A 9,532-nucleotide genomic window follows, 5' to 3' on the forward strand; every position below is an offset into this window, starting at 1 on the left:
GTGTGTAAGTAGGATCACAAGTCTGAATCTTGTACAGCAATTAACCACTAAGAAGAATATATGCAGTGTATTATTTGTTGAAAAAAAAAGATATCATGTCTACATCTTGTACCATGAATAACTACTACGAAGACAACAATATGCAATGTATTAATTTTGTAACTATCCTATTAACTTGTTTTGTAACTGTCTCATTGCTATTTCTTTCTCAATAAAATTAATTAAAAAAAAGATTAATATTTTAAAACAGACAAATCTTTTGAACTTTGGAGGTGTTTTAAGTAGTTGATACAGTCAGCATCCCTCTCTCTCTCTCTTCTTGGTAGTAGCAGTTGAATACAGAGCCTTCACATAGAGCTACACATACTGTTGAAGTTGTATATTTTGAGACAGAGTTTTCGCCAGGCGTACAGTTATCTTTTCTGTACACCTCCTCCCTGCTTCCATAGTTGAGAAGGTGGTAGTATCTTTCAGCTAATAGGAAAGTAGTACTTTTAGCTTAGCAAATGCTTTTTCTCTTTCACTCAAATGCTTGTATTTTATGGGCAAATAGAAGCACTGTGAAAAAATTTTCAGAAAAATAAATCAGTGAATGCAAATCATTGTCTGTAATTATTTTTTAATTTAGTCATCACTTACCTTTAATCCTCACACTCAACCCTAGCATTCTATACTCTAGATCCATTCACATTGGATAAAGCCTTGCCTATGACTGCATGAGGCTTTGGGGTGGACATCTGGACACAAACCGTTAACAGTAGTCCATGCTGACCTCAAATTCATGGCAATCATCCTGCTTCAGCCTCTAGAGTGCTGAGCTTACAGGCATGTGCCACCACGCCCAGCTCTCTTTTGTGTTTAATAGAATTAAGGAGATAATCAGAACTGAGGTGAATAAAAGGTCTAATAATTAAATTGTATTATTATTAGATCTACAAATACAGGTGACAAATAGAGTAAGTGTTTGCCTGACAAGTGCAAGATACTGAGTTCAGTCCCTGGTACCACCGGAAAAAAAAAAAAAAACCAAAACAAAAACAAAAAAAAATGTTTATTCCTACTGTATATAACTACTGTATCCGACAGGTTTAACTAAGAACACATGTGGTGTCTGGGCCACCAGGCTGGTGTCTCTTCATCACTGGTGGCTTCTCCACGGTGTTAATTACATTGTTTGTGCTGAAATCTGAGTTAGTCATGAATTTCTTAAAATAATTTAGCCATAAATACATGTATTCCTAAAGTAGTTTTGTTTGAGCTTTATAAAATTTGTTCTTAAAATATTTTGGATACTAACGCTTTTTACCTTTTTAATGGTAGCTATAACAAAATGGAACTTACTCTGCTATCAAAAAAATAAAATAAAAATAAAATAAATGAAATGTCTATCCCTCAAAAAAAAAAACAAATACAGGCGACAGCTGTCATATCAGTGAAGAACATGTGTTACTAAGTCATGCATTTATTTTAATGTCTTATAACTATACAGATGCTCTTTCATTTATGGTGGGATTATTATACTGATGCTATTACTTTTGTAAATTGAAAATGCATTTAGTATACTAACCTGCTGAACATCATAGTATAGGAAGGTATTGAATGTCTCATGTGATTTATTGCTTGTATTAATCATGAATAAGAGTAGCTGTATAGGTTGGTTTTGTATCATGATAAATTTAAAAAATGGAAAATTGAGCCATTGAAAATTAGCGATTGTCTATAAATGATTTTTATTATACTCCAATATATTCTAATTTTATACATTTGAAAACATTCTTAAAAAGAGGTCTGTGGAGAATGAATTTTTTGACATTTGGTTACAAAGTTGCCTACCATTAATGGAGGTTTGTTAAATTGTCAGTATTAATCTGAGTTAGACTGTGAAAGGGAAGAGCCCGCTAGGATTGATTGATGTGCTCTGGAGAGGATCCTGAGTAAAGTGGCTCTATATTGATAATGTATTACCAGCCAAAAAGGGAGTAAATATCATCTTGGTTACATAAAAATGTGAAATTTTTCTATTGTACAAATTTATGACTGTTATATTAATTAGAAAATAAAAATGAGAAAAGAGATATGTAAAATACTGTTAAGATTTTAGGGATTTCCTGGGCTGGGGATTTGACTTAGTTTGTAGAGCCTTTTTCTAGCACGTAAAGACTCTGGGTTTAATACCAGCACTACAGAAAAGGAGGGGCAAAAGTTTTTTTTATATCTTTATTGATATTTGAAATATTATATGTCTGTGTAGTATTATCTGTCCACACATGTAGAAATGTGTCTACCCATATATATTTGAATGTATATTGAAGAACAAATTTGAGCTCATACTCCATAATAAAGTTGTCCTTTTTTGGTTCAAATTTATTGGAGTAAAAATAAAGTAAAATTCATCTATTACAGTGTTTTGATTCATTGATCTTGAAAACACATCAAATCATAATTTTCACTGTTCAAGACAGAGGAAAGTTATGTCCCATCCAAAAATCTTATTTAGGATCAGGGAGATAACTCAGCGACCCAAGTACCTGCCTATCAAACATAAGGTCCTGAGTTTGATTCCTGGTACCAAAAAATAAATAAATAAATAAAAATAAATATTGTATACTTTCAGTAATCCTTTCCCTTCCCATGCAATTATTTATCTCTTTTCTTTCTACAAAATATCATTAAGTTAAAAAAAAATATCATTAAGTAGTTTGAAGTCTGGCCTCTTTAATTTAGCGTGTTTTTTTTTTCATTAAGATCTTTGATTCCACCAAATTGATGAAAATATTAATGTATTTTTCTAAAAATTTTATTTATTTTTTAAATAGGCTTTCTTTAGTCTGGTATAGTACTTATGTAACTTGTGAGGAAGAAAATCCAATTTTAAAAGATGAATTAACCAGTTCAGCTGTATGTAGTACAATTTGAGTTCTTACTAACTGTTCTTTCTAAATTTTGATTTACTCACAGGTAACACAAGTAGCACGGCAGCCGGGCCCACCGACCCCTTCCCCTTATTCAGCACATGAAATAAACAAGGGGCATCCAAATCTTGCGGCAACGCCCCCGGGACATGCATCGTCCCCTGGACTCTCTCAAGTAAGAAAAACTTTTTTAAAAAGAAATTTCCATGTTGAGTTAACATTTTTGCTTTTCTGAAGCGGACTTTCAAGGCAGACTTATGAGTAGTAGCATAAGACATTTCTGAAGGAATAATTTCTATTTTTACTTTGGCATCTTTTTAGATACCCCCTCCTCACATTCCATTCCCAACAATCTCATACATTTTATTTTGGGCTATTTAAAAATTAACCTTGAATTTTATTTTATTTTTTATTCATCAACTTTATTTTATTTTATTTTTAAAAAATTATTTATTTATTTGTGTGTGTGTGTGTGTGTGTGTGTGTGTGGCCAGCTCAGCCCACCAGGGGCACGAGGCTGGCTGGCATGTCGTGGTGGGGGATTGAACCGCAGTCCCTGTGCTTTGCTTAGCTTAGCTTGTTCTAAGTAAGTGCTTTAGACCACTGAGCCATCTCGCCAGCCCCTCATCAACTTTATTTACAATCAATAATTACATAGTATATTAAAAATTGTAGACAAATATTGAAATGTGAAAGGTATAAGATATCGACAATGAATTTTAGAGAAATGTTTCTGAAATGAATACATAGCTTGAGATTAATAATAGATTGTACATTGTAAATAAATTACCTACAAACTTAAATGAATATAACAATAAAAATTGTCCAAAATAAAAATAAAGAAAAAAGAATTTACAAATCAGTCATATCATAGTTCACTCTGTGCCAAAATAAACTTTTATTCATATAATTAGAATTCTCAAAGTAGAAAGGGATGGGCAGTTAATATTTAAAGTATTAAAATTTCTGAATTTAGTTGAACTTACAACACATTTCCAAGAAAAATGAACCTTTTGCACAAGAAATTTGAATAGAATCGTACTAAGGTACACAAAAAATGAAATTGTCCAAAATTTAATTGTAAATTAAAAAATCATTAAATCATATATATAAAAAATACTAGCTATGGAAGAACAAAATTAAATAACATCTTATTCCACATTAGAAAAAAAAAAGACCAAATATGTAAGAAGCTAGACCTAACTAATTTAAAAGACTGAAAGAAAAAAAAAAAAGACCTGTCCTCTTTTAATTTTATACTTAGCAAACATACCTTTGAAAACTAAAAGTAAATTATTTTCCAGTTATATAGACTCAAGATATTCTAATACCTCCAGACGTAGCATATAGGAAATTACAAAGCGCATAATTCAGAAGGCAAGAGAAGTTGCTGTATGGTCCTGGATAAAGAATAAACAGCTCTCAAAAATGATAGTTATGCAGGACTATGTAAAATATATTAGCTTAACCCATTTAAAAGGTCATTAAAGATTTCTACAAAACAGGATCAATCTTACATTGGATTATACACATTTTTTTCGTGTGTGTGTGTGTGTGTGTGTGTGTGTGTGTGTGTGTGTAAAAAAACAAGGAAGAGTTCAATCCCAGGTTCTGCCAAAAACAAAAAAGGCAAGGAAGGAGTAATATAAAGTCAATGGAAAATGGAAATATGCTTTTTAAAGTTTCTAATACTAGGAGAAAACATCATACCATGTCTTTTAAGTAGATTGTAAATCAGAGATACAGTATAAATCTTAAAACAAAGATTAAGATTAGGCAATATTCAGAAAATTAAATATTAATTAAAAATTTAATGTTTGGAAACAATTGAACTAAGAAAAAGTTTTCATGATAATAAAGAATTACTAAGAATAAAACATAAGATAAATACTGGAATGGCAAATAAATGACCAGCACTTCTAACAGTTTGGGGATAGGATATTGCACAAAGTTCTAGTGTGTTGTGCATCTGGCCAGTGTCCATGATGCTTACTGGCGGCCAAGTGTCACTTGCGGGACTGAGCCACTGCAGTTTCCTTGATGTGCACCCTCTAGACCCAGGTGGAATCACAGGGTGCAGGTGAAGGCCATTTGTAGAGTATGCTTATGGAAATATTTTGCTGCTGAACACAAACGAATAACTGAAAGACTGCTTTTGTATACCCCTTATTTTCCTGTGTTTAATTATTTGCCCTATATGGTCAGTTCTTTCCATTCTCATTTATGGAGTTGTGGTCATTTTGCCCCCTCTCTAGAACATCTTAGTAGTCTGTGTAGGCTTGGCTTTATCATCATGAAATTCTTTAGTTCTTTGACAGGGAAGTATTTCACTTCTCGCTTATACTTGTAAGAGAGTTTTGCAGGGTATATCAGTCTGAGTAGAATTTGTTTTCTTGCAAGACTTGTAGTACTTTGTTTCATGCTCTTCTTGACTTGATGGTTTGTGAAGAGAAATGTGCCGTTATCCTGTTGGATTTTCCCTTAAATGTGATCTGTTTATTTTCTTTAGCGGCTTTTAGTATACTGTTCCTGTGCTGAATTTCTGGGATCTTGATTATTATATGTCTGAGTGTGTTTTTAACGAGGTTGATGTTATTTGGAGTTCTGTATGTTTTGATTACTTGAATGTCAGATGGTTTCCCCATATTTGGGAAGTATTCTGCTATGACTTCCATCCATATTCTTTTTATGTCATTTGTATTGACTCCTCCTTTCTCATTGATGCCTATTAGTCTTATGTTGTTCATCTTTCCATTGTGTTGCAAATGTCGAATTATTCTTCTCTGCATCCTAGTAATCCTAGTTGTGTTTAAGAGATCTTTTCTTTTTCACTAGCTGCAGTGGTGTCTTTTTTTTTTTTTTTTTTTTTTTTTTTGACAGAACCAGGGATTCACTCAGGCCCTTGTGCTTGTCAGGCAAGTGCTTATTCTACTAGATATCTCCCTGGCCCCATGCAATGGTGTCTTTAAAGTTTGAAAGTCTATTTTTACTTTCATTCAAACGGTTTTGCCAGCTTGTGATTGAGGTTTTAATTTCCTGTATATCACTTTGAATCTGCATCTTGCATTCTATTTCTTTCCTATATTTCTCATTCGAGGATTCCATCATTTTTCTATAGTCCTATTTTTTTTTATCAGTGTCTTGTTCAGAAGCACTTAGTACTTCTTTCTAGTTATCGTTTCTTCTTTAACTTAAGAAATTATTTCTGATCTGATTTCCTCTATACCTTTCTGCAGTTGATTCTTTATTTCCAATGTTGTTATTTCAGAGATTTCAGGTGTGTGATTTCCAATTTCTTCTATGCTAGTGTCTCATGCATTTGTTCTGGGTGGGCTCGGGGCCTGAGAGTGCATTTTGCTTCTTCTCTTTGTCATTTTGTATATAGCACTGTCTTCTGACCTTTGGTGTAGAGCTTAGAGTTATTACCTTAGCATCAGGTCCGGATCTATCAAGTTTAAACTCGTCTAGGTGGGTGTGGCTTGGGTCTGGCTGCTGTGCTCCACTTCTTCCTGCTGCAGCCCTTGGAGGTGAACCTCTGTGCCACTCTGGCAAGATGTTCTGCTCCTGGAACAGCGGGGTGGATCTTGCCTTTAGCCTCTTTGCAGGGAATTCTGCTGCAGGGTTCTATAACTAGCCTGTATGCCGGGCCTGGGCTCTGGGTCAAATCAGAATCCGGCAGGCCCCCTAACCTTGAATTTTAGTTTTTGATCTTTATTATTTAAGAAATTCTATGGTTTTAAGAAAATCCATGACAAACCCATACAACACTAATTCAAATTTCAATGTTTAATCTGCTGTAAATCTCCCTAACCCTTTTTTTGATATAAAGATGGTGATTGTTTTCTATTCTTTTAGAAAAGTTTTTTCTCTCTTGAGAAAATTTGTTGGGAGTTTTATTTTTGAGTTTTGTAAGTATATTATTGAATTTGTTAGGCTTAAGTTTTTGCTGAACTGTTATGAAACTGTGAACTCCCTAGTGCTTTTCTACTTAAGAGAGACAACATTCAGACACTGGTTTCAGAAGATAGCACTATGACTCTTCTACATTTTAAGCTATTTCTCAGGATGTTTAGTTTGCACCATCCCATTATCACATGCTTTCTTGAGTTTGCTTGTGGTTAAGAGCTGGCTAGAGTTACAAAGTCATTTACTGGAATGTGGAGAAAGACAAGCCAGTAACTGTTTTCCTTACTGTTTGGAAATTATTCTTGTACCATTGCTTTTAATTTTGTTTTCCATATTTTAGAGCTTGCAAGACTTGAATTGTAGGAGAGACCTAGAATTACTAAAAATAATTATGTAACAGGCAACTATAAATTAGGGGTTGATTAGTGATAGTTTAGACTATTAAAGTTTAGAGAAAGAACTCTCATTTACAAGATCACTAACTGTAAAGGAATCCTGTCAACAAATATAATAAGCTAATTTGCTATTGTTACATATTTGTACCTGCAGTCTCCAGGAGGCTGAGGCAAGACAATCACAAGTTTAAGCCCAGTCTGGGCAATTTAGAAAAACCATCTCAAAATTTAAAAATAAGAAAAAAGAGTCATGGATTTAATGTTGTACTTAAACTTGGTATAAGTCATTCCTGTGTTATTTTGAGATTTAAATATTGAAAGAGAACAAAATAAACTCCAAATTTTAAAAAAATTTTAAAGAGAAGAAAAAAATAAAACAATTTCAAAATAAGACAATAGGAGAGTAATAATGGCTAATGCCTTGCATACTGTTATCTTTAGTTAGAGTACAAGATACAGGATTTCATTGTTCAGTCAATATTAGCACAAACCTTTTTTTTCAATGAACTAGTATAGTAGAGATTAGTAGCAGAACAATCTTTACTATCTTGTTTGTATGTATGTACGTACGTACGTACGTACGTATGTATGTATGTGTGTATGTATTTCTTTTCCACTTCCCCCATCCCAGTTTTTCTTTTCTTTTGAATAGCTTCCTCCCATTTTACAATAGCTGGTGTACATTTGCAATCTTATTTACTCTTTTAGCTTCTCACTATAAGGAGATAGTACAATGTTTACACATGTGTCTGGTTTATTTCACTTATGACTATGGACTTGAGTTGCATCCACTTACCTATAAAATTTCTAGTCTATTCTGCTTTATGAAAAAGAATAAAGACTACATAAAGGTATAATAAGTATATAAAGTATACTTTTAGATAGATGAAGTATATAAAGAGTAAGAGCCCATTATATAAAAAGACCACATTTTTTTATCCATTCCTTGGTTGATGGGCATTTGCATTATGTCCAAGATCTAGTTATTACAGATTGTGCTGTTATACACAGTGGTGCACACATATCACTGTGGCATGATGTTTTTAATTTTTCTGGGAAGATATCCAGAAGGTAAATAGCTAGGACCAGTGGGTCCCCAATTCTAGTTTTTTTGAGAAATGTCCATACTGATTTCCACAGTGATTTCACCAGTGTACATGCCCACCAGCAGTGGAGAAGGGTTCTTTTTTCTCCACTGCTCCTTCTTGATAATATTCTTTCTAGGGTGAGATGCGAAGGATATTTTTTTTTTTTTTTTTTTTGGTGGGGGGCTGGCTCAGGCTGCCTTAAGGGTGGGTCTGCTAAGGCATGTAGAGCTAGGGATTGAACCGCAGTCCCCTGCGCCTGACTGGGTCCAGGGTGAGATGGAATCTCAGTGTTCCTTCAATTTGCATCTCTGAAATGACCAGTGTGATGTTGGACATTTTTTCATCTATTTATTTGCTGTTTGTATTTCTTCACCTGAGAAGTGTGTGTTCATCTCAGATGCCCATTTGTGGGCTGGGTCTTTAAATTTGGGAGGTCTGATTCTTTTGAGTTAATTTATATGTTCTTGATAGTAGAACATTGTTTGGGGGAACAACTGGCAAACAATTTTTCCTGTATTGTGGGTAGTCTCTTCACTGTATGGGTGATTTCCTGTGCCACTTTTTTTTTTTTGTATTTTAGGGAAGGTCTACAGGGTGTTCAGGGTCTCACTGTTAGATCAGACTCATAGTGATTCGCCTGTGTACAGCTTCCCAAGTGCTGGGATTACAGGCGTGTGCTACTATACCCAGTCTCAGTTGCAGTCTCAGTGTGCCTCCTGAGTGGGGATTGAACCTCTAGCCCCTGCGCCTGCTTGCAGGCACTTTAATCTGGTGCACTATTTGACTGGCCCTTCCTGTGATTTTTTAGTAAGATGAGATCCTAGTTGATGATTCTTTGTGGTAGTTTCTGTGCTATAGAGATTTTATTGATAAAGTTTTTACCTACACCAATGTCTTCAAGAATGTTACCTACTTCAAGAGTTTCACCTATCTCCCAGAAGATTTAATGTTTCTGTTGTAATATTTAGATCTTTGACCCATTTCAAATTTAGTTTAGTGCACTGTGAAGGGTATAATTTTAATATTTGGCATGTGCAGAGTCAGTTTTTCCAGCACTTATTAAATAGGCCATCTTTCTTTCACTCAGTGTGTTTGGCATGTTTGTGAAAGATAAATTGGCTGGGTATTGCTGGAGTTGTTTCCTTATCTTCTAGTCTGTTCCATTGATCTTATTAATTTATGTGTGTGTGTGTGTGTGTGTGTGTGTGTGGCCAGCTCAGCCCACCAGGGG

The 9,532-nt window shown here is 34.2% G+C and overlaps 1 protein-coding gene across 7 annotated transcripts in view; it reads left to right on the top strand.

Moving 5' to 3' along the window:
- Eif4g3 (eukaryotic translation initiation factor 4 gamma 3) overlaps positions 1-9,532 on the top strand; it is a 400,120-nt gene that overhangs the window by 143,340 nt on the left and 247,248 nt on the right. For all 7 annotated transcript variants that reach the window (XM_004637641.2, XM_023722577.1, XM_023722578.1 and 4 more), the window contains exon 3: positions 2,959-3,087. The gene's annotated coding sequence lies outside the window, so the exon portion shown is untranslated. The remainder of the gene's footprint in view (positions 1-2,958; positions 3,088-9,532) is intronic.

The sequence above is a fragment of the Octodon degus genome, unplaced genomic scaffold (genome assembly GCF_000260255.1).
Source record: "Octodon degus isolate 3935 unplaced genomic scaffold, OctDeg1.0 scaffold00092, whole genome shotgun sequence".
Taxonomy (NCBI): Eukaryota; Metazoa; Chordata; class Mammalia; order Rodentia; family Octodontidae; genus Octodon; species Octodon degus.